Source organism: Malaya genurostris, chromosome 3, assembly GCF_030247185.1.
Source record: "Malaya genurostris strain Urasoe2022 chromosome 3, Malgen_1.1, whole genome shotgun sequence".
Taxonomy (NCBI): Eukaryota; Metazoa; Arthropoda; class Insecta; order Diptera; family Culicidae; genus Malaya; species Malaya genurostris.
Window position 1 is genome coordinate 304080768 of NC_080572.1, and position 27397 is coordinate 304108164.

General features: G+C 36.1%; 1 protein-coding gene across 2 annotated transcripts in view; it reads right to left on the reverse strand.

Annotated features, from left to right (window-relative positions):
• The window catches only part of LOC131438211 (uncharacterized), a 290745-nt gene that overhangs the window by 214742 nt on the left and 48606 nt on the right, over positions 1-27397 (reverse strand). For both annotated transcript variants that reach the window (XM_058608080.1, XM_058608079.1), the window contains exon 2: positions 18942-19065. The gene's annotated coding sequence lies outside the window, so the exon portion shown is untranslated. The remainder of the gene's footprint in view (positions 1-18941; positions 19066-27397) is intronic.

Genomic DNA, 27397 nt, shown 5'->3' on the forward strand with positions numbered 1-27397 from the left:
ACGGCTATGACGTACAACTTTACCATACTACCAATAGTTGCTCTTAAATAATTTACGACGATTTACGATATCTGAAAATTTTGTAAAAATAAATATCATCTGTGATATACTAAATATGGTATTTTAATCATAAAAATTCCCAAAGAAACAAAAGTGCGGATAAAAGGAAATAATTTGACAGCTTACAAAGTTCATGAATCTAAGCAGTCCGTTTTCAAAGCTGCGTGAAAATTCGCTTCTGTACTTATAAGTTCCATACGTACTTTTAAGCAGCCGGAACGTTTATTGGTTGCTTGGATGAATTTTTCTCTAAGCACGGAACTCTATATGTACATACGATATGATGCCAATGGCATTTGATCGTAGATAGTAGCAGTCATTTAGCCTTGCTCGTAGAGATTCATTGGGTTTGGTGTTTCTTTTTCTTCAGACTGCAGCTAATTTGGGCCGTATCACAAGTAATCCGTCTCACCGTTTTGAATTGGTAATGAAATGCATAATCAAATAGATGGGGAGTAGCCGTGGTAGCAATTTCAAATTCGCATGCATTTCCGCGCCGAAGAGAAAATTCTGATGATGACGATGATGATGACAATGTCGGGAAATGTCTTATTTAGCAAAGCTGGCAATCTGGCATCATCAGTAATCTATTCAAGGCTACGTCACAACGCACTTGTAAACAGAAGACACAGTTCGTCATTTCATGTAAATCATAAAAAAACCGCATTTAGTCAGTATTATAATAGAAAGAAAGATGTGTTGTTTTTTTTAGTAGCTAGAATAAATCATGACATTTTATAGCAAGAAAAATTCACTGGGAAAAATTAAAGAAAAAATTTGTTGGGTTCGGCACCAAAATCTAGCTAGTATTATTTCATATTCCAAACGCAAGGCTAGAATAAACCCAAATCGATTACACAGATAAAGTTAAGCTTTACAGCCATTCTGAATTAACTAAACGAGTTCGTGAAAGTACATGAATTTTAATGATGTTCCGGTAAGCATATTTCAGCAATTCGAAGGTAAGTATAGGAAAATTCAATCAATCAGGCTTCAGATAGTAGTAGTGAAGCCCAAAGTATTCTCACACGACCATGGCTAACAGAACGGTTTTGATGGTGATCAACTGAAAAATGTATTTGTTTATTGACGACTAACAATTATTTTCGAATTCGATTATTTTTGTAACATTTTCATTTGACTCAAATTTTGAAAAAGCATTCTGCATAATAAAAATGACGGATGGATAATATGAAAATGTAAAAAAAACTGACATACTTCACTCAAAACAATATGTTGCATGACATTTGGTCGTCTTTCTTTTGGACGGCTATTTTGCAGAACATCCGAATTTACGTTTTTTATTAAAATCCAATGCTTTTTCATTACAAAGTCAAAACAAAACAGTTCATATCTATATTTGTTCAAATGGTCATAAATTTGCATAGTGGTTTAAAATTTCCAATGGTTTTTCAAAATGACAAAATCGAACATTTTATTCTAATCCTTATCCCCTAGTCCCAGATCTTACATACAAAACCTGAATTTGATGATAAATGTCATTCAAAACACGAAACCAAAATCCAAAATATGCACAAAAATTTGTTTTGTTATCTTTCAAGAATCAAAGAAAATTATTATGAGAATATGAGAGATATGACAAAGGCATCATTACACCACTAGGTGCATTAAACCACACACTTAAAAAAATCCTGTGATTTTACATCTTATTAGATGCACATAAATGGAGCGTCGCAGTTCACGCAAATTTACGTGGAAGAATATTTAATATTGTGCCTAAAACTCCATGACATGAAATTCATTGAAATAAAAAAAAAGAATACTGATAGAAACCGCCGCGACTTGAACCAAGAATCATTGGATCGCAAGTACGTCTGTTAATCGACTGACCAACAGAAATGGAAACGGTGATGAATATCAAAAAACCCACCTGAAAATGTCTTCGAAATTTAGTTGAGAATATTCTGTGAAATTTTCAGAATGATTCATTGAGTTTAGCGGTCGTGTTGTATTTTTTTCTGACTGAAGAACTGCTTAAAATTGGAACGCTCGGAAATGCATACCTCTACTTGTTCATCGAATATCTCAGCTTTGAAGGCTTGTATCAAAAATTTACCGTGACAAAGTCTAGATAATTTATTTTAGATGCGATTAGTACATTAAAACATATATGTTATCGCGATAAAAATAAAGTCTTGTATTTTTCTGTGAAACAAAGTCAGTTTCAATGCATCCACCATTTTTTTTCGTTTTGGTTTCCTGATAGCATTCTGAAAAAGGAGAGAGAAAAAAAAAATGGCTCGACAAGGCTGCCAAACACACAGACATTCTATCTTTGTGAAAGTTGAATATTTTTTCATTGTTCATTGGAATCCATGTAATGTCTAACCCATACGATAGATTAATGTGATAAAACTTCTCATCAAAATAATGTATGCTGGCAATCCGGTACAGTTTGCTCATATACGAGAGAGTACAAGAGAAATACGATGCGCAAAGGGAATTGAGCGAGCCACGTGGTCGATTTAAAACTCAACACGTGGCTCTCTGTCCTCAGACCTTAAGGTGAAATGTAGCGTCATAAAATGCGCGCAAAATTTTATCCGCTTCAGTTGAACGAACCGTCGCACAAAGCATACCAAGAAAAACGGACACATAGAAACAAGAACTTTTTTCAATAATTGAGCGCAGTGGGCTTACCTCTCGTTATATTGGCTTGTGAAAAAGACAGGACGTAATGGATTTTTGAATCTTTCACACTTTGAATATATGCTAATTCAATCGTTATTGTTAGTGATTACTCTTACACTAGAGCTATAAATCATGAGTAATTATGAATGACTAACATGAGGTTATATGTATATGTATTGAACAGCTTGCTAACCATGTATATGCCTGTTGTTTTTCAATGTTTATCACATTGTTTGTATCACGATAATACTTGGTTTGTATTTCATACAGTAGCTTGTCAATGATGAAGTTAAAGTTTTGCTATCAAAATTGTTACAATCTAAAATAATACCTGTTAACATCAATGCATTGAACTCAACAAAATTGGACATTATTAGCATTATAAATGACAGTTACTTAGAAAATAAACAATTTCTTACAATACCCGTTTTATTGTATTCAACTCGTTTTTATTTTAACACAAAATCCAATGCTGCATAAATTCGCGTCATAATTTTATATGTAATTTTTGCTCACGATATAATGCCACCGTGCCCACCGTGCATTTCTCACACCACCTCAATACGAAACAGCAGCGCGCAAGCAATTAAAAAAATGCGGAAAAGTTTATGTAATTTTTTTCAAATTTCGGTTGTTTTGGCTAAAGTTATATAATTTTGAGTTGCATTTTCAGATTCTTTGTGAAATTCTGCTACAAACACTACTTTTCAGTTCTAAAACCATCCCCGTGGAACGGAACAGTAACCGTTTATACATTTCAAAAACCAATTACGGCTCGGCAAAGCAAAATTTCAAAATTCTAAGAATACTTAGTTATGATAAATTTGATTTCGAAAACTAAAGTGTTTTTGGTTTTTCGAAAATCGGTCTAGTTTTTGAATAATTGATCAAAACCGCGATTTTCGCATTCCGCTACATTTCACCTTAAGGACCGAGGCCAGTAGGTCGCGTATTACATTTGTTTCCATGCTCTCTCGCAAATGTGCAAAGTGACTCTCGATGTGGCCGGGTGGCAAAGAAAGTTTTGATATTTTCGGTTACAAGTTTGACTACATCACATAAAATCCAAGAAAGCTACCGCTTGTTTGGCAGCCTTTCTGAGACGATTTTATTTCTCTCTCATGTTTCGTTACGTTACCAGGAAAATAAAATGGCGCCGCCATAGAAATCGATTTACCTTCACAAAAATAACATTTACTTCATTTTTATCGCGATAACATATATGTTTTTATGCTCTAATTGCATCTAAATTGAATTATCTAGACATTGTCAGGATAGATTTTTGATTCATGCTTTTGAAGACGAGATATTTAATGAACATGCTGAAAGTTTCCGTTTGCAGCTATGCAATTCTTCGCTCAGAAAAAAGAGTTTTCCGACCGCTAGAGTCAATGAATCATTCTGAAATTTTCACAGAATAATCTAAACTTCTAGTGACAATCCCTTAGAAAACGATTGTCAGTTGGGTTGTTTGATATTCGTCACCGTTTCTGAGAAAATCAGATTTGAAGCGTGAAAATAGCCCTCTAAATCACCCCAAAACACACTGACCTCAGCTCTTAATGGTAGTTTTCATCTCGATACTGTTCCATGAAATGGTCAAATTTCATACCATTATTGCAAAAGGAGAACGTCAATGTCAAATAAATAGCGCCGGTTAGGGTTGTCAATCAACAAAAATTCACTGTTTTTGAAAAGTTTCTAGTTTTATTTCAATGAAAAGTAAAGTCAATAGTTAAAGAAATTTACTAAAACCCATCATCCCAAGATTAATGGATAATTTTGGAAAAATTTAAACAATTAATTGAATGAAAAGACGAGTCAATAGAGTTATAAAATGCTTAGGTTCATGCCCTTTCAAAGTGCATAGGGTTTTCGAATAGCGTAAATTGACAACATCTGAAAAAAAATCTACACCCAAACCTCCTTTTACGTAATAATCGCGAATTCGTCAACCGAATCAAGAAGTTAAAAGAGTTTACGTAATTTGAAATTTATTACATAAAACAAGTTGACAATATTTCAGATTTTTGACATCAATTTTTTTATCTTAAAGACTGTCCCAGTATGGACGCACTTTGATTTCGCTGTAAATAATTCACAAGTGTTAGATATTCAAATTTTATTCGATATACTGATAATATTAGACTACAACAACAGAATATTATTCTCAACATTTGCTACTTAGCCATTGTAGACTAGCTGGCGCACTTTCTTGCGAACGTTCCTCATTAAAATCCGTACATACTTCTTACCGACAAGTTTTGACACTTTTTTCCCATCTTTTTCGAACTGTTGAATGGTTTCGGCTGCCGAGGCTAGTTTCCTAAGATGTGCCTTCGTTAATGCCAAAAATTCCTCAATTGGTCGAAGTTGTGGGCAATTTGGTGGATTCATGTCTTTTGGGACGATAATGACATTTTTGGTAGTATGCCATTCTACCGTTGATTTCGAGTAGTGGCAAGAAGCAAGATCTGGCCAGAAGACAACAGGATCCTTGTGGCTTCGAATCATGGGTAGAAGTCGTTTTTGTAAACATTCCTTGATGTATATTTCGCTGTTCATTGAAGCAGTGGTGATGAAGAGTTTCGAAATCTTACCGCAGCTACAAATTGCTTGCCAGACCATAGCTTTCTTACCAAATTTTTCGGCTTCAATCGATGTCTCGGACTGGTTTAACACTTGCCCTTCTCGCACCGTATAATATTGTGATCCCGGCAAGGATTTGTAATCGAGTTTCACGTAGGTTTCGTCGTCCATGATTACGCAGTTCAAATTTCCAGCAAGAATCGTATTGTACAGCTTTCGAACCCTCGGCCTGATCGATGCTTCTTGTTTTGGACTACGCTTTGGTTGTTTCTGCTTCTTATAGGTTCGAAGATTCAAATGTTCTTTAGCACGAAGAACATTTGACTTCAAAGTGCCCACTTTTTTGGCCACATCCCGAACTGAAACCTTCTTCTTTTGCTCGAACGCCTTCACTATACGTTCATCCAACTGAGGGTTAGCAGGACCTTTTTATCGACCCGTTTTCGGTTCATCCTTAAAAGTGTTATCCTCACCGAACTCTTTCCATTTTTCTATCTTTCTCAGTGACAGTCCACGTTCTGTGCACCATTTGTACACAATTTCTCGATGTTGTTCTGCTGAAAGTCCACGCATTTCGAAAAAAAACTAATGAAAACGAATAAACAACTGCACAAGTGGTTAGAGAAGAGTGTAAACAACAGAACGCAGCCATAAAAATTGACAGATTCTGAACCATTGCGAAATGGCAGCGGTTTTTGATTGCGTCCGTACTTTCTGGGACAGTCTTTTCAACATCAATGTATGTGGAGAACTTATTTTCGATACACTCCTTAGACGGATCTGTGTTCAGTACATTGACTCAAAGGATCAAATTTGCTTAACAGAAGTATTTTACATTTTCACATTAATTTTTGGTGATATTTCGTTTTGAGCTAAAGCGAATTCCGTTGATTGTAGGATAAGTAATCAGGAAAATAATGAAGGGAAACGAGAACCATTTAGTCGTTTGACAATGCTGTTGTCCGAAAACATAAATTCGAACAAATAATTTGTGGGCGAGACGAAGTTCGACGAAGGTCAGCTAGTAATGTATAAAGTTAGAAAAAAAAAACTTTACGTAACTAGAGTGTTTCATTCCAGAACACTCCACCTACAGTTACTATCAGTAAATTTAAAATTCGTAGAAAATTGGTTGGAGTTGTTCAGTGCTGAAGTTCTATCTGCTCGGTAACACTCGCTGTATATCGACAGTAGAGAGCGGATTCCTCGATTCATACCGTGAAGTAGATGAAACTAGATATTCCATTTAGATTATCCGTTTGCGACTAGAGGATATAAACGAAGGGCGGATACGAATTGCAAGTTAGTTCGGTAGGTTCGCGGCAAAGTTCAACGGCAGACTGGCAGGACGATACCTCGAAAATAATTTTGGTTCGCCAACTCACATAATGAAGGAAAATTAATCGCATCAGACAAGAAATTTGAAGCATTTGGAATTTGTTTTTCCTGTTCGGAGCTAGTGGAAGTGTTTTCATTTAAAAAAAAATATCAATTTTACTGCATCTCTGGTCGAAATTTTATGCAAGTTTTCCGTCCGTCAGACGATGCTGTACTACGGCCTTGAGGATACCAATTTCGAAGCATATGATTACTGCCTTTGGAACTCAGCTGTAGCGAAAAATAATCGTTTTTTTTTGCTTGCTTCCTTTGCTTATTCACGTATATAAATCTCCGGACATCGGACGCTGCTTGTGACGGCAGACCATCACCACAAAAAGCAACCAGAATAATTTTCCTTTTACCGAATTTTTTTTAATATACACTTTAAACACTGAAGTTCGTTCATCTTTTTCGGTTGCGCTAGAATGATCCTAATTTGCATACGGATTTTTGGGATCGGTCCGAGAGCAGTGTTTTTTTTGTAAAATTGTGATACGATGAACCCGACCAGTCTAGTCAATTTTGGGGTTTGAATGAACGTTTCGATTGATTTAATGATTTTAATATGTGTCCGGTTCAACCGGAAATTGTGATTTTTTCTTAAAAGGAACTTTTAAAAATCATGCACGGAAAGACCGAAATCAGCATTTTGGCGAAAAAATTAGTTGATTTTCTGATTTTAGTTAGTTATTTTTTGAGACAACTAAAAAAATCTTACTTTTGCTAATTTAGATTTTTTCAATTTTATTTCCTTTAATAATAATAAAATATTTGTTGAAATGGCTATTTTTCTAGTTGAATTCACCAATTAAATGTGCTTTAATTTCTTAGCTAAGGCACACTTCATTTCCATTCAACTAATTTTTTAGTTGAATTAGAGAAATAAAACGTTGTTTTCAACCAACATAAATAGTTGAATTGGTTTCTGCAATTTGCAGCTATATGGCGCTCTGTCACCGAAAAAACGTTAACACCGTAATGACTACTAGCCACTAGATGGCACACTACTATCGAAAAAAAATTCAGTCGCGGTTGTCTTTTCTTTATTGGCAGGTATAAATACGATGTTGTATTGGAGACAAAGACATGAACGAAACGTAAACTTCTTCTTGCAAATTTTTCTTCTAAATAGCTGTTTATTCGACTTCGCGAAATCGACTCTCTCACTGAAAACTTTGAGCACTCGAAAAACATAAACCGAATACATATACAATTAGAGTGCAACTTTCGAGACTCACTTCACTGTTCCGCGTAAAAACATTATTACGCACAATCGCTTCAAATGCGCACAAATTCTGAATAAATACACTTTCCACTAAGAGTTTACGTCATTTTTACATATGGGTTTAGGAATTTATATATGGATATATCGTAACACAGTCGAAAAACATCTAAACAATTTGCAAGCAGTTTCAACAAGACTGTCCTTTTTATCCTTTCAATGGATTGTTTTGCTTTGACACTTCTCATGAATTTTGTGGCTAATAAACTTGTTAATAAAACCAATTTCATTTTTGTTTTCTTTGCGCTGTCCTTCAGTAATGATGGTATTAGATAATTAGAAACAAATTTTCTGATTTCAATAACAAAATTAGTTGTCAATGAGAATTTCGTGTTGGATTGCAATATTGCTGGTTTGTGTCCAGAATATTCGTCAACTAAACACATTCTCTAAAAATAAGAGTTTTTTTCAGCAAAGTAAATTCTCAATTTTAACCAAATTTTTAGTTATTTTGGAAATTCTGTTGTTAAAATCAACTAATTCAAAAACAGTAATACGAATTAGGCGCAGAACTAATTTCGGTCGTTTCGTGTGTCATTTCTCATAAGGGTTTTTCGGGTTTGAAATTTTGCACATGCACTACACAAGATTTTTTTGTATTATATAAGTTTTTGAGAGTCGAACTCAAAAAACATGGAAAAACATGCATCACGAAGCGACCGCCGAAATTAGCTCTCCACCTAATTCGTATTACTGTTTTTGAATTAGTTGATTTTAACAACAAAATTTCCAAAATACCTATAAAAATAGTTGAAATTCAGAAATTTACTTTGCTGAAAAAAACTCTTGTTTTTAGAGAATGTGTTTGGCTGGCGAATATCCTGGACGCAAACCAGCAATATTTCAATCCAACACGAAATTCTCATTGACAACTAGTTTTGTGATTAAAATGAAAAATTTGACTCTTTTTATCTATCACCATCATTGCTGAAAGACAGCACAAAGTAAACAAAAATGAAATTATTTTTTTAACAAGTTCATTACCCAAAAACTCATGAGAAGTGTCAAATCTAAACAATTATTCAAAAAGCTAAAAAGGATAGTCTTGTTGAAACTGCCTGCAAATTGTTCTGATGTTTTTCGCATTTGTTATTTAAATTTCTAAACCGATATATAAAAAGGCCGTAAACTCTTATTTGTTTGCTTGTTTGCTTGTTCCATCTGACAATAAAAGTCTCAATGAATATAAAGTCAAGTTATAAAACCGAAGGTTGCGACACTTTCTGAACAAACTTATGTGATAATTCACCAAAATCGAATAAATTTTCAACTAGGGAGAAAGTTCGAACGTAGAGTTCTTTGTGAACTCCCCAGTCGATTTCGCCTTTGCTAATCTTCGCCACAACGCATCTTGTTGAATCTGCCTTTATCGTTCCAGGGTGTCAAGACCTAACAGGCGACATTGATCAGGTTACGGTGGCAGATCCAAGGGATTTCGCCAAGAGAGATCTCGTAGCACAAGCCGAATAAATCTTGTTTGGACACGCTCAATCCGCAAGTTCCAAACGAGTTGATATGGACCCCATACCAAACTGGCATTTTTCAACAACGGCCGCACTGAGGGACAGTATAACGCCTTCAAACAATGTGGATCCTTGAAATCTCTGCTTAATTGAAGCAGAACGATGCTGATTAAATGTGAGTTTTTCACGGTCAACTGTTGAAAGTATTTGTTTATCAATTTATGTAGTCGAAGATTAATGGATGAAGTACTCGGTGAAATGTAATTACTTGACATTTGGCAATGCTGATCACAAGATGGGTTCGTCGACATCATGCGACAAATACATCTAGCAGTTCTTAAAGATGGACGCAGTTCTCATAATTACGAATTACTAAGTACAGCTTCAAATCGTCGGCGAAGATCAGTTTGCATCCATAACCAAGCAGCAAAGCGGCATCGTTGAAAAATAGTGCGAACAGAAGGGGACCCATATTACTGCCTGGTGGAACTCATGATTTATTCGTAAACGGGAATAAAACTGAGGTTCCCAATTGTACACGTAGAACTCTGCCACACAATTCATTAAGACTGAACGGCATAATCATAATAATCATAATCCTCTTTTTTTTCGGTTATTTTACTTTTTATACCTAACCTCTCTTCTCCTATTCTAGCTCACTCTCTAGTTTACATATTCTTACGTTGTTTCGTGAGGCCATGTGTGGTGACGGAGGATGAGCGCGAGAGAAGAGTGTGTGAATCAGCAACGAGTATTGTTACGTGCGTTTAATTTGTTTCTAAAGAGCGAGTGCGTTGCTGTCGTACGGTACTTTGTCTGTTATGCTTTGAACAGCGTGTTTGGTTGAAACCTGAACCTTGGTGTCTGTTTTACGTCCGTATTTATTTTGTGATGCCAAGAAGGTTGTTTACAAGTGGTAAGTGATACATGAAGAGTAGTCACATTACAATTGTGTCATTGATTTTATAGACAAAAAGAACTTTAAACGTGTTTTTTTTTCGAAAGCAGCTTTCGTCATTCAAAAGCTACTGAGCCAATTTTTTCAACTTTCTCACAAACTTTCCACACATAAAAAACGCTGCTTAATCTACCTGGTGGTGTAATAAAATCGAAATCGAAAAAAAAAATTGATGCCAAAAGTCTTAGAAACTTAGAGATTTAGTGTCATCTCAAAACAAATTTTTTTTTGAAAAAATCGACTTTTTGGGACAAATCAAAATTTTCCCAGAAAGATGATTTTTTCAAAAAAAAAAATTCGTTTTGAGATGACACTAAATCTCGACGTTTCATGCAGTTTTAAGAGTTTCGGCATAAAAAAAAATCGATTTTGGAAATTTCATGTACTTCTCCCTATGGTACTTTTTCAAGATCGAAAATTTTCAAACCTTCACCGCCGGGCAGCACCTCTTACGCATGTCCGATTTAGTTCAAATTTTGTAAGAGGGCATTTTTCGAGGTGCTTAAACTTTTGAGCACTAGCGCTTTACGAAATTAGAGGTTATCCCAAAATATTGTCACCCTTATATGTACGCGTATAAATACAACGCGGTTTGTCGGTTACGTCACTCATACCATCATATCTCCGGAACCAAAAGTCACAGCCGTTTGATCTTTGAACTTGATCAATGGCCCGACAGTAGCTTTCAAACGAGCCCAAGTTTGTTAAAATCGGTTTAGCCATCTCTGAGAAATTGAGCGCATATAAAAATCTTCGAAAAGTGCACACACACAGACATTTTCAGATCTCGTCGAACTGAGTCGAATGGTATATAACACTATGGGACTCCGAGGTTTCGTTCAAAAGTCGGTTTTTCCAGCAATTCTTATACCTTTCTATAGAGAAAGGCAAAAACCAGACCCCAAACGTTTACCTTTTCGTTGTTTGTTCCTTTGGAGAGGTTTTACAGCTACCAAATGGCGGATTTCTTTTTTGTGAAAAATTGTAGTTTTCACTTATTTCTCAATATTGTTCCACGAAAAAATTACAAAATGTTGTTCGAATGATACTTTTTATCATGCAAAATTCTGAAAAATGATGATTTTTTTCCATCTTTCATACCCTACCCCCCTTAGGAAGCATACAAAGCATTCTGAACAGTCCGTTTTTAAGGAATTACTCATACTTGAGTGTTCACCCGACGCAGCAGAAAAAAAACTTTGAAGCAGTTCCTTGTACAGCTTTTATCCAGCGAGAAAGTTTTCTCATAAGGTCTGTGCAATTTTTGGTTGCTTAAAGAGACTACGCTAGAATTTTAATTTGATATTATACGAATTTGAACATTCTTCACAGAATCTATATATCTATACACAGATAAAAATATTTTGTGAATTTACATTTATTTTCATGCACATATTTGGAGCAGGCAATTGAATGGAAAGTTACGTTATAAAACTAAGCGGTTTGTAAATATACAGTCTTGTTCAATGAAAAACTAAATGCATCTTAATGTTATTTTACATCAATCATGGTTTTATATTAGATTTTCGTTTCAACTGATGCCTATTTCATAGTACTATCGGTTTACATGTCGTGTAAGTTTCATCTTTTCTTTCTGTGTAGATATAAAAATATAGAGATATAAAAATGGATGTAAGTTTGTATGTGTGTACCGCCATAACTTTGGAACTACTGAACGGATTGGCACCAAACTTGGCACAGGTACTTCTTGCATTTCAGAGATGGTTTAGGGAGTGTTTTTACAGGAGAGGGAGCGTAGCAAGTATCATTAACAGATGCGGTCATGGAAAAATTCATATAACTTGACGAAAATCGATACGTTTTGAATACCATAGAAACATTTTCCATACCTTAGATATGACTATACGGGGGGTGGATGTAGCAAGTGCCATTAGAAAGGGGGGCGTAGGGTTTAAAACGGCATAACTACGGAACTACTGAACGGATTGTCACAAAACTTGGAACATAAACTTCTTGCTCTTCTGAGACAGTCATAAGGGAATTTTAATGGGAGAGGGAGCGTAGTAAGTGTGCTGAAGGGGGGAGGGGTCTTGAAAAATTTGATTTAATTTGACGAGAATCGATACTTTTTTAAGACCATAGAAAGCTTTTGCATACCTTAGATATGACTATATGGAGGGTGAATGAAGCAAGTGCCTTTAAAAAGGGGAGTGTAATATTTGTAACGGTATAACTAACTCCGAAACTGCTGAACGGATTGCTTTCAAACTTGCCACAGATACTTCTTTTCAGGGGGGGGGGAGTGTGTAGCATGTGTCCTCAACATGATGGGGGGAGGGGGGGGGCAAAATTACTGAAATTTATCTAATTTGAAGAGAATCGATACTTTTCGAAGAACATACATACTTTTTGAAAAACTCAAATATGGTTTCATGGATATTTGTGAGAGGTGGAAGTAGTAGCAAAATGTTTCGGATTTTACAGAAAAAGACATTTTTCGACAGGCATAGATAGGGTAAGGGCTCCCTATTTCATCTCAGCTCCAATTTCCATCTCATTCCTTCACCTCATAACTTTGAACATTAATCATATCTTTAAACGTACCTGAACAAAACTGTGGAACGTTTTAAAACATTTATTCTAGGTTTTACCACACTTTTCAATTGAAAAAAATAGTTAAAAAACCTTCAACGATCCCTTTTTTTTCATTTAAAATAAACTCACTTTTCAATTTAGGAACCACTTTCGTCTGAAGTTTTACAATTCATCATGTTACAGAATATTTACTAATCGATTCGTTTCAAAACATGATCACTATTTCACATAATTTCACCACTATTCAATGTTGGATGACTTTATAGTTAGTAATGTTCACTTTCCACTTGTTAATTCAACGATTAAAGACTTCTGAAATTACCTGATAAGCAATAAAAGCACTGAAAAATATGAGATGAAAATTTGCACTTAATTCACTTGATTGCGCTTTGTTTTCATCTCATTTCGTATCGCAAGGTTGCCAAATTTTCTCATAATGTTAAATAAAAAAAAAATATTTTTTCTTCTTTAAATTATCATCAACAAGTATTTTTTGGTACCCGTGACATTAGTTTAATTATATCATTGATATTTATATATAAATAAAACTCTTTCGGATTCTAATATTACCAAATAGAGAGTGTTAAATACTAATCAAATAACCATTGTGGCAAATCTAGTAGCACTGGTTCCTTTCCGCTACCCGCATACGCATGGCTGCCAGATGGCTGACTAAACGCTGCCAGCTGTAAAAATATGGCTGGCAGACATTCTGGTGACCGACTGTCTCACCGCTGCCAGATATACAACTCAAACGATACAAGCGTATTCACCAGGATTTTTCCACATTGAAATTTTTGACATTTTCAGCGAAGGTGAGAAGATGAAAACGCTCGGCTAACTTTGATACAGGCGACTTTGTTTTGTCAAATTGGATTTGACAACCGTCACTGAATCAATTTTGGTAGAAGTCTAATGGCCATGGCTGCCCAGGTAGCCAAAACGCTATGCGGGTATACGCCACCATAACACTGTTGAATGTGTGTGTTTTATCGGCTGTGCACAGTGGTGCCAGATATTTTCATAGAAAATATGTATCATCTCTATCTATTTTCACTAATAAAATGAATCAAATTCAAATTCAAATCATATTCAAATTGATTTTAAATTTTAATATAAATGTTTATCAGTGTTCATCATCATCAAACATTTGCACAAAAGATTTCCATTTTAACATGTGATTTGTCCGTTGATTAATAAACTTTTAAAGAAGTACTGTAATCAAATACTAAAAGATACTGAGAGAGAAAAGTCTAACGTTTTACTTCTCACTTTTTATGAACCTTTACAAATCAGTATTAAATTTAGAAAATCTGTAATCTGATTTAATGAACGCGAACGCAAAAATCTATACAATTCAGATAAATCTGTATGAATGGCATCAGTGATTCTACATTTTGTTTTTAGAAGGGCTAATGCCTAAATAGTAACAATTCTTTTTTTGTTTTTTTTTAAGTTCTCCATATTAACTGCAGAGTAAAATTTAAATTTGAAAAGAAAGGTAATAAAAACGATCCAAAAAATTTTAACCGTCGAAATGATTCCAAACCCTTTTTTTTTTAAATATCGTGTGTTGTGTCATAGTTGGCATTAGGCCCTTTTTAAGGAAAATTCTGACATTTTGAACCTGAGAGTGTAATAGTGCAATATTTTGGTTTTGATTGCTGTCGCCATTGCTAATTTATGGGACGAATAAAGGACCAATGATAGGATGAATACAAAACTTTTGAGATGAAATTAGGAGCACAGTAGTGAACATATCTGAAGTGTTTTTAGCTGATATTTTAATTATTATTTTAATTTCCAAGGAATGTGAATCAATTCCCAATGTAGAGCAAGTCAAATTAAGCAGAAATATGAAAAAATCGTAGTGATTTTGATGGCTAAATCAGGTATTTAAGGTAACGTCCTTACAAATGAGATGAAATAGGGAGCCCTTACCCTATTTATAAGAACTTAAAGATGATCGATATTAAAAATTCATTAAATTATACCCAAACTTGGCACAGGTACTTTTTGCAATAAGGTTATGAGGGTATTTTTTTCATTTTTCTCGGCGAGCTTAGATATTCATTGTAAAGGTAATCAAAAGGATGAAGTTTGTGGAAAGTACCTCAAAAAAGGGGTGTTTATATTATTTTTTCTTATTTGCCGACAAACGAGGGGGGGGGGGGACTGATTTAGACGGTAAGGAGGGGGTTTTAAAAACCAAATTTCATCTGACATTTTTTGTTAAACAAGAAAAGAACACGAATTTCAAGGTCGTGCTAGATAGTATTGCTATTGTTAATGTGAATGCAGCGATAAATTTTGGCACATGCATAAAAAGGTGGGAATCGATACTTTATGACGTGCTCAGATACTTTCTACACTACTCAGAAGTGGAAGAAGAATTATCATGGAGGAGAGCTGAGGTAAGTTCACCTAAAAGGGTAGTTCAGCATAACATTTTTTCGACGAGAAACGACAATCTTGACAAATACACACGGAGAACCCTCCGATCATAAAATTGCGATATTGCAGTTTTTGATTTTTGCGATAGTTGATTTAACTAATTTTTTTATTTAACCAATATGGTTTTTGATTTGCATATATTCAAGTAGTTGAAAAATGTGTTGTTTTGAATGCTGTCAAATGCCGGATACAGCTGAAAGCAAAACAATAATCGCAATGCAAAATCAACAACTTTTTTAGTTGAAATCTGTTCGCGTCGCTTCAAAATGTCAATGAAAACAACATCGATGGTTAAAGCGTTTGGGAAAATTGTTTTCATTCGATTTGAAGAAATCTATGATTCCATGACAAGTGTTTATCGAACAGCGGTGTTGTGATAAAGTTGACCTTGTTTCAGTTGCAAAAGATTTGGTGACAAATTAGAAAACGTATGTGGATTTGGTGTTACAAAAATCGTACAAAAACCAGAACCACTCAGAGATAAGATCAATTGTGATTTCGTAACGATGATTTTTTCCTTGGTTAAGATTACTTGTGATGAAATCAGTAGTGATTTTTTATGTACGAGATCAGTGATCGGTGGTTTTCCCAGCCCTGTTGATAACTAATGATATTACTTGTCAATATAAAGTACTATTTATATTGGAACAACGATACTTATTTCAAATAGATCATGACGTATATCAGTAAGTATATTTTGATTATTATCGCAAATCAATAACATTGTTCGAGTTGATTCAACTAATTGCAATGTCTAAAACAACTAAAACCAAATTGTTTTTCAACTAACAGAATTTTGCATCAATAACAACGCCAGTTATTTCAACTAAAATATTTGTTAAAATTGAAAGGTATGTGTCCTCACGAATTGAGAGCATTTTTTTTTCATTCAATTAAATTAGTTGTTCCAACCATCGATTCTACTAAACGAAAAACAAAAATGACAGTTTAGTTAAAACAACAATCGATTAGTTGTACCAAAATTCAACCAATCCAATTCAGAAAATCAACTAATATTCGGGTTGAAATGGGATCGCGGGTGGTTCCGTGCAGATACTATTTTATATCAAAGAAGATTATTACGTTATTTCAAGAGAGAGGGGGTGTAACAAGTGTCCCAAACATGAGAAGTGTAAGGTAAAATTGATCGGGTTTTACGAAAAACATAAAACTGATTCGAATTTGAGATGGGTCATTGGGTGTGTGCAATCTGAACATGTACGGAGTATTGTTCTGACCGAGTTTAACTACATTCAAAGTATTTCGATAGGCAGGACAATCTTTTTGCGACCTTGCCGTCACGAAAAATTTCCGAGCAACGCCAGCTAACAGTTCGGCTGAAAAGTTCGTATCGTTTAATAGAAACACACATTTTTTGTCAAAATTCGTTTTTATTATTCAACATAATTGCCATCAGAGGCGATACAGCGATTATAGCGATCTTCCAACTTTTCGATACCATTTTTGTAGTACGATTTGTCCTTTGGCTCAAAATAGGCCTCAGTTTCAGCGATTACCTCTTCATTGCATCTAATTTTTTTTACCAGCAAGCATTCTCTTGAGGTCTGAGAACAGGAAAAAGTCACTGGGGTCCAAATCTGGAGAATACGGTGGATGAGGGAGCAATTCGAAGCCCAATTCGTTCAATTTCAGCATGGTTTTCATCGACTTGTGACACGGTGCATTGTCTTGATGAAACAAAATTTTTTTCTTCTTCAAATGGGGCCGTTTTTTTTTTAAATTTCGTCCTTCAAACGCTCTAATAACGCTATATAATAGTCACTGTTGATGGTTTTTCTCTTTTCAAGGTAGTCGATGAAAATTATACCATGCGAATCCCAAAATACAGACGCCATAACCTTACCGGCCGATTGTTGAGTCTTTCCACGCTTTGGGTTCGGTTCATCGCGTGCAGTCCTCTCAGCTGACTGTCGATTGGACTCCGGAGTGAAGTGATGGAGCCATGTTTCGTCCATTGTTATATATCGACGAAAAAAATCGGTTTTATTTCGATATAACAGCTCCAAACACTGCTCAGAATCATCAATTCGTTGTTGTTTTTGATCGATTGTGAGCTCACGCGGCACCCATTTTGCACAAAGCTTTCTCATATCCAAATATTCGGGAATAATATGTCCAACACGTTCCTTTGATATCTTTAGGGTGTCAGCTATCTCGATCAACTTCACTTTACGGTCATTGAAAATCATTTTGTGGATTTTTTTCACGTTTTCATCGATAACAGCCTCTTTTGGACGTCCACTGCGTTCATCGTCTTCGGTGCTCATATGACCAGTACGAAATTTTGCAAACCACTTACAAATTGTTGCTTCGCCCGGTGCAGAGTCTGGATAACACTCATCAAGCCATTTTTTGGTATCGGCGGCACTTTTTTTCATCAAAAAGTAGTGTTTCATCAACACACGAAATTCCTTTTTTCCAATTTTTTCACAATAACAAAAGTAGCTTCACTCAAAATGCAATATCTCACAAACTAATAATCAGACAGCTGTCAAATTTATACACGTATCTTTTGAAGGTTGGTACTAACTGAAAATGGTATGGATTTAATTCTAGTGGCGCCCTCTCATAGAAACGATACGAACTTTTCAGCCGATCTGTTAGTATGGAATATAAAATGGCATTCTCAGTCCATTATGGTAATCATCTTGAACATTGACATCTGATTGCCATTTATTGTGTGCGCTTAGTCTAATCTAAATTATTAGAGAGTAAAACGTAAGGAAAATTTCTTCTTAGTGTGACCTTGGTGCTTCTGCAGCACAATCTTTTCATTGATTTTCTGATTTTCAGCCTATACTGTAAAATCTAATAAAGATACAAAAATTCGTCCAAGATATAAAATGTGCGCCTTTTCCTTGGCTTTCAAATAAGCGATTCCATAAAACAACTTTTATAGTTTATTTTAAAAAAAGTTAAAAATTAAAAAACAAATAAAAAAATTTCAAACTTGGGCCTCATTTTTTTTCTTTTTTTTAGTTGTCCATTTTTAGTTCTCAATCTAGGGAAAGTTTCACAGTGGAAAGATTAATACTTTAGGAGCAGTGAATTTTTCAATCACGACCCGCACGCTCGAAGTGTACCGCGGCGCAACTCACTCGAAAACGGGCTTAACTTGTCAACATCTGTTGCGCCACTGATCGATTTCTAACTTTGGAAGTTTATTGTTAGCAACATTACAGTTAAAATCGTGATGTAAAAATAAATCCAAAAATTAAAAATTGTTGCTGCAATCCATTTAGTTTTGAGACTCAAAAAAGTCTCGCAAAACTTCAAAAAATCATATCTCGAAAATTCCACGTACCATATTGAAATAAAAAAATACGTGTCGAATATTTTCGAGTTCTTTACCGAAAAAAATAGTTAGATGAAAATAAAAATTTTGGGTGGCTGATTTTGCGTGGAATGTCTCATATAGATTGTTAGAAATTTAAAGTGTACTAACTGATGATGGCAACTCTTGATACAGAATACGGAACGAGTAAAAAGAAAACGTCCTAATCAGTATAAAGCCTACGGAAATTACCTTTCTTGATAAGCCACTGATTTAATCATCTTTTCTTCCTTGGCTGAGACGGTCGAAGCAATGTCGGATGCGCATTGTGATCTCATTTGATTGTCACATTTCCGGATTGATAGAGGTGCTTACCCTGTAAGTGCAAAAGAAACAGAAAAAAAGAAAGAATTTAATTACTAATCTCCATTTGTAGCATCAAAACACTGCTGGAACAAAGTAAACAAAGAGCTGTAGAACCAACTGCTGACCAGGATACTACCGCAAGGGAAGGTGCGACCGTTTTCAATGAAGGGGAAAGAAAGCTGAAAAAAGTAATGAATAATTCATGGCTTGCTTGGCTAACGAACGACGAATCCCCCCGTAAGAATCGGAAGTTTGTCGCCGTTTGTAGCGCTCATTTTAAATTGGCAGACAGGTGAACGACGATATGAACAACAACCTCCGATACCGGAAACCGCGAATGCGCTTCTGCACCTACAAGAACCAAATCAGATGTACGTTAGGCAGTATGGCGATAAATTATGTATGCGTCCTAAAAGAAAAAAAAAACCAATGACTCAGCATGTGCGTTTTTTGGTTCGGCACCAGGTGCTATTATTGGGAACGTATTTTTCCGTTTTCTTTTTTAGGATAGCATGACACAGGGCGTTTAATCGCAAACGGAATTAATAAACACGCACAGAGAACTTGATTTGTAGCTCAAAAAGTACTTCAAAGAAAGTGACCAAAAACATCCGAACAATACTGCAAAACACATGAAGAATTTATTCATAACGGTAAATTCCTGTCGGCATGATAAGCATGTCAGCCCATTCCCGCCGAAGGGTGTCAGAAATTGTCGGGCCAGGGATTATCCTCTAAGTGACAAAAAAACGACTGTCAGACGGCACCGTGCACGGGTGGTTTTCCATTAAGAACCGGATGATTTGATATATGATATTTAGTTGACAGCATGTGGTTCATAAAGGGAATTCAACATCTACCGGGATTCGGTCGTGCTCCGGGAGATTGGGAACGAACCGGATTGATTGATATATGTGAAATGGTAGCTGGTTAAGAAAAGACACAGTTTTTCACTTCGGTTTTGTCCCGTTCCAGTAAATGAACTCTAACTAAATACAGTTTATATTTCGAGATTCGGAAATGAAAATAAGTTGACTGTCAATAGAGATTTCGGGTTAACTAGTCTGTTTTTGGGGGCAAATCATGACAGTGTCTGTCAGTGGTCTTTTTTCATGATGCAGCGTTGCTGCCAGGCATTTGTGTTTGTTACCTTATCTCGAAGCGGAAAATTTCCAAGATTTATGATCCAACGAGGTGGGATGGCAAACATCATATATTTCGGGAGTGATGATTTATTTGCTCCTTTTTTTGCTTCCTGCAAATTCGTCTTCATCAGTTGAGCTGATAACAGCTTTTGGCTTAACGTTTTCATTCGGGAAAATACTTGAATTTAATACTCGCACACCACTCTCAGAGATAGGTCAGCTCATAGTTACTTTTCTTCAAAGCCTATTACAATTTTGTACAGGTTTTGTAGGTTAAGGATTTATGGTGTACTTGAACGACACGGTTTTCAACAAACATTTTTCCTCTAAAAAATCCATGATTTTGAGGTGTTCGAAATTCTATCTGCAGGGCGAAAACGACTGAAAAAATCGAAAGATTTTCCGAGCGTTATCAAAAATAGCATTGAAAAAATTAGTCTTTTGTGATCTTTCACTGTTATCTCGAAAAACAATGCGATGACATGATAAACCTTATTTGGACTAGAAGAATTATATTCTGACACATTTTTTATTATACACGCTGCAACAACATGTCAACATTTGAGTATGGATTTGAGTAAAATTTTCTCAGGCCATGATTTCTCTCGCATTTATTCATTCAAAACAGTAAGCGTTGAGTTTTTGAACATTTGAGTGGAAAAAATACTTCTTGCAGTTCAGTGAGTTTTCATTCTCGGAATATTCTTATCGATATAAAGAATGCTAGAATACGTCGTTTTTTCTTGCCGTTTCTAGATCTGGTTTTGTGGTTCCAATTGTGCTGAGTGAGAAGTACAACATAAAGATATAAAAATCGTTCACATTCGACTTCAAACCGGTCAAAAGAAAACGATTTTGAAACACTTTTTTGGGCTTCCCATTTAACAGAAAGAAGTATTGTGAGTGGTGTGTCACTCAATTTTTAGTTATGTTCAATGAAGGTGTATGGATGAAATTCTATAATTACATGTTAGTTTGTTATATGCTTACAATCACACGTTGTTCGTCGACATATGAGATTACATACGCTAGAAAAACACGCACTGTTTGAACACAATTAATTGAATAATGCAGCAGTGAAATGTTTTTTTTTCATAATCAATAAAACTACAAACCATGATTCTGTTTCTTCAGAGATGATAAATTTATAAGCTCTCATATAAGATTTTTCATTGAAAATCACTGTTTTGGAGTGTTCTGGTTCTCCACTTCTTACAATCTTCTGGCGGTGTTTCAATGCAATTTCGGCTAGGAAGTGCTAAGCTATGGAGTGTATCGAAAATAAGCTTTCCTCATACATTTGTGTTGTACGCATGTATTTGTGATGGTTTTTTATGCTCAGATCACAGCATGCTGTGCGTTTGGCTGTCATCTTTCGTTTGTTTACTTTTTTTTTATAAAATTTTTTTATTCAGGCCAATTTGCGTACAAGCTTCACGTGGCCGAATGAGCCATGTTTTTATTAGATAAAATAATTTTTTTACCGTTGGATCTCGTTGTCACCATTTTTTCTAGGGGGAGAGGAGCTTCCATTTTTATCTTGCGATGAGTTTGAGGCACTTTGATCGTGGCTCGTCTCGTCCTCTATTGCCGCATCGGTGGTATCGTTGTTGGTTTCCGTTTTTTCTTCGTTTTCCTTGTAATTCGCATTCTTGGGTTGGTTGTTAGTTGCTGTAGACGCGCTTTGTTGTGCATTAATTGCAGTTGCTGGTGGGTTTGATGGTACAACAGGAGTACTGCGCTCACTAGTTTCCGTTGTTGGGCGGTTGTCCTTATTTTTGTTTGAAGATGTCCTTTTTGCAGTTTCAGTGCAAGGTTTGCCGTAGTGTGCAGGCTGTTCACAAAACTGACATGTAACCAGTTGATTTTCGTACGTAATCAGCGTTTTACAGGGATGTATCCCGTCTTGATCACAAATGATGTAAGATGGTATTGCTTTACGTAGTTGCATACGTACCACTCGCACGCCATTTCGGATACCCGGAAAAAAATTCCGCCATACTTCCCATTCGATGGGAAGAACTTCACCGTACTGCGACATACTCTTTCGAACATACCCATCGCTGGTCTGCGGGGGAAGGTCATGCACGCGTACTTCTATGGCATTGTCCACCATGTACACAGGGATTTTATATTCAACATTGTCATGATCAATACTGTGCATCCCGTTATTAACCGAAGCAAATGCAATTGCATCTTTTTCACGCTTGAACATAATGTACACACAGTTAGACGCCTTGTTGAATTGAATCTCACTTACATCATTAACGTTTAGATGCATTCGTTCCTTAAGCAAGATTTCAATTTCGGTTGCTGCTGGTCTAACTTTGCAGCGCTTGAAATCAATACAAATTGAATTTGGCCTTGTAGGTCAACTTTCAGGCATTGTTAAATGGTATTTTCCCATTTCGTATCGCACTATTGTTCACTGCATTGTATTGTCTTTGTTTCTTTTGCTTCGACCGTAAACGATTTTCGACTGTGTTGGGTGAGATGCGAGCACGAACTGTGTTTGTTTACTTGTTTACAAAATGTCGCGTATTGAAAAGGAAGTAAAAATTAAGATTCTGGACACATGGCTAAGTGAGAAGGGTGTTACTATGCGAAAATTGGCGAAGCAATTTGGAATTCATCATGCCAGTGGAAAAACCATCATTAATAAGTTTGGAGAACACTATTCGTTGGATGAGCTACCAGAAAGAGGCAGAAAACCCGGTTTTTCCAACGTGATTTGGCCAAAAAGCAGGAACGAGTGTCGGAATGATCCAACGTTTCGAGAGTCGAAATCACCTGAAGACCTACAAAAAGCAGAGTATCTCGAAACAAAGATTAGAACAGAAGAAGTGAACAGCAACAAGGGCCCGGAAATTGTATTCGCGTCTTTTACAGTGTCCGTATGCATGCGTTTTGTTGGACGATGAGATTTATATAAAGGAGGACTCAAAAACTCTTCCAGGTCCACAATACTTTACTGTCGTCGTTGGGAAAGATGTGAGCGATGCGGGCAGGTCGATTCAAGTGGAGAAATTCGATCGAAATGTACTGGTATGGCAAGCAATATGTTCCTGTGGTTTGAAGTCAACCATTTTTTACACTACAGGAACTATAAATGCAGAAATCTATCAATCTGAGTGTCTCCTGAAGAGATTTTTGCCTTTATATAAGAAGCATAGTACACCTTCACTGTTTTGGCAGGATTTAGCGTCGGCTCACTATGCCAAAACCACTCTCAATTGGCTTGCGGTAAAGGGTATACATTTCGTTTAGAAAAATATCAATCCACCAATCAGCTTCGACCCATCGAACGTTACTGGGCAATCGTAGAGTCTTTGCGAAGACTAGTAAGGCAGTCAAGCGTCCAAAAAATTCGATGCAACACTTGTCCGGAACTTGATGAAGAGCATTCGATCAAAAGTTCGAAAATTCATGAAGGAATAACTTAAATTTCATCCGGTTTGCATTATTCTCAAGTTTAACCTCGTACAATAACGGATCAATTTTTAGTTTGAATAAAATATCATTTTTTATCATAATTTGAAAGAAAAATTTGTGGATAGCTTATTTTCGATACACTCCTTATACCATTATATTTTCGAATGTGACAACGATTTAATCTTCAGATAAAAATAGGTTTAAAAAGTTTGGTCGTTTTTCAAAAGTAGGCTGTGATCAATTTTGGAAAACAAATAGGCTTTTTATGACGAAATCCCGAAAGTTTCATTCAAATCTGAGAGAGTGCTGCCATATTCGTCAAAGGAAAAACCTTATACCAAAGTAACTAATTACATTAATAGGATTTGTCCATTAGTTTTTGATTTCGTCTTCTTCCATGTTGTCAGCACGGCAACTGCTCGCTTGTTACGGAGATGGCGAAAGGAACGGAACAAATGTTCTGTTTCTTTGTCTGAATTTTACCTTCTTCGATTCGCGCGTGCCGATTTATTCAAACAAATCACTTCCTAGTGGGGGGCTTAATTTCGAATATTACTCATTGAGTTGACCAGCTTTTGTGGTTTCGGATCCTCATCTGTCCTCTCTCCCTCGCTCTTTCGCACACACGCACAAGTTCATAATTCGGCATCATTATTATCTTTTTGTGATGTCTGTTAACCGGCGGATGGAATCAACCCTGGAAGCTAATAATTTTCCATAATTTGAACCGATTCCATTGCGCACTGCACCATTCACAAATGGTACTGAATAAATTGGAAATAATTCACTCGGATGAATCTAACAGATTGTTGTTTCCTTCGGTCTGTTAGTTAAAAATGGAACAATGATTACAATTGATGACGGTGATAAATTGATCATTTCGGTTTATAATGATATGTTTGGATTTGACGAGTCTAGATTTCCTTTTCGAATCGATCTGTGAAGCAAATTTGCATCCCGTGTCAATCCTCTGAACGAATAACTCTTATGCCAAAATTTTACTAACGGGTCCTAAATTGGAAGGTGCTCGCTTCGTTTGCGCACGCAATCTCCGGTACACCGAGTCGGGTGACCAATTGGAAAGTCATTATGCAGTAGAAGGACTGAGCCATGCGAGGGGCTCAATTTTCCGCCCGACAGCCCCCCTGAGAATGGGGTCAAGTTACATTTTCGAGCTCGACCACGTTCGGCATGAATGAAGCGGGCAAACAAACAGAAGAAAAAAATCGAGAGAGGTGAACAAATTCAACTTCCTACTTTTCAATCTACGAACAGAATGGGAGTATGTTTGGGCCAACAAAAACACAAACAAACCCTCGAGTTTGTTTGTTTTTTTTTCTAATTTTATCGCTAGACAAAGTGGAAGTGATACTGATTGAAAGTTGGACTGGTCAGTGTTTGCCAAAGCCTACTACCATTTGTTCCGGTTTTTGGTTGTTGGACGAAGATTGTTTTGGAAGATTTTATTTGTTTTCAGTCGAAAGTCAATTTGTTATGAACTTTGCAGGTTCAAACGATGGCGATGCATTTTATATTTGAATTGGTCTAATTAACTAATTGAACCGATGTCTCTTCACCTCGGAAGCTGATGAAGTTCTCACCATGAAGTCAAACTATAAATTAGCAAACAGCACAGAAACAAACAAACAAAAAAATGATACCCAGTTTGACGTTAATTGCATGCTAATCACGTTTTCGTATGTAGGTTGGCAGGAGATTCAACGGCAGTAGTCAAAAATTGGCTTCGAGTATGCACCTAACGGCAAAGGTTGAGTGACTCTCTTCGTGGCAGCTAGAGATGCTGTTCGAAAGAAAAAAAAAAACAAAACAAAACAATCTCTCACTTATTGGAAGCCTTTTGAGATTTGTGTGAACGCTCGATTATGACATCTCCTGATGGTTGCATTGTAAAACGATTCAAGGTTAATATGTCGGTTTCGTTCGCTAGCCCGAGAAGCTTATGATTGTTGATCCTTAAGTTGATTATGAAAACATTAACGAAAAAAAAACCAGGATCTCACTGCGATTGTTTTTCCACTTCAAAGCGATTTTTTTCTCTGTTGAATGAGGAAACTCTTGAATTTTGAAATGGTCGTAACATTGGACCTTTGAAAACACATACAAATTCAGCAAACATTAAACAAACTAAAAGTGTTTAATTAAATAAATTAACACTTTGAAGGAAAAGCACAATCGGTTTTAACCTCGTTTGAGTTGGATTCTGGAATTAAATTCTTAAACTAAATTTTAGAACGGAATTCAAAACCTGGGTTCTCAGAGCCGTTGTTAAACATGTTAAGCACAGGCGGGTAATTTTTCGTACCGGGAGAAAAGCCTACTATTTTGAAGTATTTCTTAATTCTAAAAACTGTCCCAGAAAGTATGGACGCACTTTGATTTCGCTGTAAATAATTCACAAGTGTTAGATATTCAAATTACTCGATATACTGATAATATTAGACTACAAAAACAAAATATTATTCTCAAAATTTGCTACCTAGCCATTGTAGACTAGCTGGCGCAACTTTTTTTTCTTCACAGGAAAAGGGTTGTTTGTTAGTAAACTTTCGAAAAATATTATCATGTCATAGGGTTCAGTTCGCTTTCACATCTCACCCAAGTCATTCGATATAACAAAACCGCTTACATTCGGGGCAGAAGAAACCAAGTACAGTATTGTGTAGTGAACAATAGACCTCGAAAATGAGTGAACCAAACGAACAAAAGCTACCGCCGGTACGAAAGAATACAATTGTTGTTGACTTTAGGCAGTGCAAAATTCGACCTTCGATACGAGAATATGCAATAAGACCAAAAATGTTGTTTATATCAAGTTCTATAAAGAGTTGGATGCAATTCAATTCGCAAAAGACAATAACAATGTGCACTATGTGGAACACGAGAACATTAGGTACAACATTCCAATATATATGGATGATAGTGCTATAGAAGTGCGTGTGCATGATCTTCACTCAAGCGTCACCGATTCATATATTTGCAAAACTATGTCCCAATACGGAGACATTCTCTCTATCGAAAAAGAAAAGTGGAAGAATTTTTTCCCCGGTATTCTAAATGGTGTACGTGTATTACGCATACACTTGAAGAAGCCTATACCTTCTTATGTGATTTTCGGTCAAGATACAAGAATTCCGTGCAAATCACTTGTTACCTATGACAATCAAATGGCCACATGTCAATATTGCTAAAAAGCTGTTCACTACGGTAAGCCATGTGATAAACCGGACAAGGAGACAACTATATCAAAGGACAACGGTGCTTCCTTCACATCAATCCCAAGCAACCCCAGTACACCTGTGGCAGCAACAATGAAGCATCCCCTTCAACGAAACCATCCAACGTATCCCCTATAGATCAAAGTACACCAGCTGCAGTTAATAACTTACCCTCCAACCAACCAGCAATTGCAACCAATGTACAACAAGGCGCATCTACAGCAACTCTCAACGAGCCCAAGACTACGATCGACAAGGAAAACGAAAAGAAAACGTAAATCACACACCGAAGATCAAGCAATGGATAATGAGATAAGCCGCGGACGAAGTGACCCCCGATCCTCGTTGGATGGAAATGGGAACTCCCCCATTGGAATTGGAAATGGAATCTCCCCCTAGAAAAAGGGTGACAACGAGATCCAACAACAAGAAACAAAATTTTTAAGTAACAAAAAGGCCAGAATAAAAATTTTATTATAAAAAAAAATGTCATAAGGTTGTTACGGTCGCGCGGATTTCGTGGTTTTCA